Genomic DNA, 1,393 nt, shown 5'->3' on the forward strand with positions numbered 1-1,393 from the left:
TCAAACCTAGAATCTTCTGATCCGTAGTTAGACACGTTATCCATTGCGCCACTAGCCCTACGTTCAGTACTAGCAATATCTACGTTCTCACACCATTGTATGCAAACAGTTGTGATCTTTGTTGGCAAGGGTTTAGAAGGCCAGTTAAACGTTTGTTACAGTCCAAAATTTGGGGACTCTTGCGGGACTTCTAGGCTAAGCTGTCCAGTTTCTATCAATGTACAGTAAAGCAGAAGATGTGGTAATACAAAGAAACAACAGAAAAGTAGCTTCTCACAGGTGCCGTGACCCAGATTCCTACCGAGGTTGCTGCAGCCACCGCAACGCAGAGTACCAAGCACTATAAGATCACAACCATTTGGTAATGAAATCGCTGCGTTGTTGTGATAGCATAGTTGGAAATCAGATCCACAATTATGCTGCTATTTTCTTTGGTTCCCCTAATTGATGAGTTCCAACTGACAATTCCAGGGATAGTTTATCTAGTACTGCTGATTCTAAAGTAACAAGAGAGAAAGCTTGATGATAGCTGTGCTTGAGTTAAATTGAAGGATTTAGAGCTGTTTTAGCACTTGTCGAAAAAATATTTACACATCATTCGGCTCCTCATATGTGTAAATTTACTGTGATAGACAGGTTGTACAGGAGTAAACTTGGAAATGAGGATCAAGTAATTAGCTGAAGGACAGAACAAACTATTCAGGAGTCAACCCTAACATCTTGTGTCATTACCCATTGCCCCACTAGCCCTACGTTCAGAGAGCATTGGGAGTACCTGGCTTCTCACACCATTATATGCAAACAGTGTTGATCTTTGTTGGCGATCGCGGCCCCTTGGTAACAGTAGGGCCTTGTTGTTGTGAAAGCATAGTGGGAAATCTGAATATCAACTCTACTGATATTTTCCCGCTTTCCCTGATTGTTGACTAACAAATGAAAATGTTATGGATGGTTTAACTAGCACTGCTGATTCTGTCCTTCAGGGACACATTTTTTTTCAAGGAAGGATGCTTAGCAAGCAAAAACAGAAAAACAACAGCAAGAGCTTGATTATTGCTGTAGTTGACTGACACTTAGAGGCTTAGATGACTTTACACACATGTTGAAATGATAATTACTCTTCATTTGGCTCTTTATAGATGTACATTTTCTTTGTAGAGTTTGTCCTGGGGGGTAAAGTTGGAAATGAAGAACAAGGGATTTAGTCGCTAAAGCGCACTATAAGCTAGCCAGGAGTCGAACCTAGAATCTTCTGATTCGTAGTCAGACGCGTTATCCATTGCGCCACTAGCCCCCCATTCACATTAGCAATATTTACATTCTCACACCATTGTATGCAAACAGTGGTGATCTTTGCTGGCAAGTGTATAGAAGGCCAGTTAATCAACTTAGT

General features: G+C 41.1%; 1 non-coding gene across 1 annotated transcript; it reads right to left on the reverse strand.

Annotated features, from left to right (window-relative positions):
* Nucleotides 1–1,221: 1,221 nt before the first annotated feature.
* Nucleotides 1,222–1,294, reverse strand: trnar-acg. Its single transcript has one exon. It is a non-coding gene; the product is annotated as a tRNA-Arg (tRNA).
* Between the last annotated feature and the right edge of the window lie 99 nt (nucleotides 1,295–1,393).

This window comes from Etheostoma cragini, unplaced genomic scaffold, assembly GCF_013103735.1.
Source record: "Etheostoma cragini isolate CJK2018 unplaced genomic scaffold, CSU_Ecrag_1.0 ScbMSFa_965, whole genome shotgun sequence".
Lineage (NCBI taxonomy): Eukaryota > Metazoa > Chordata > Actinopteri > Perciformes > Percidae > Etheostoma > Etheostoma cragini.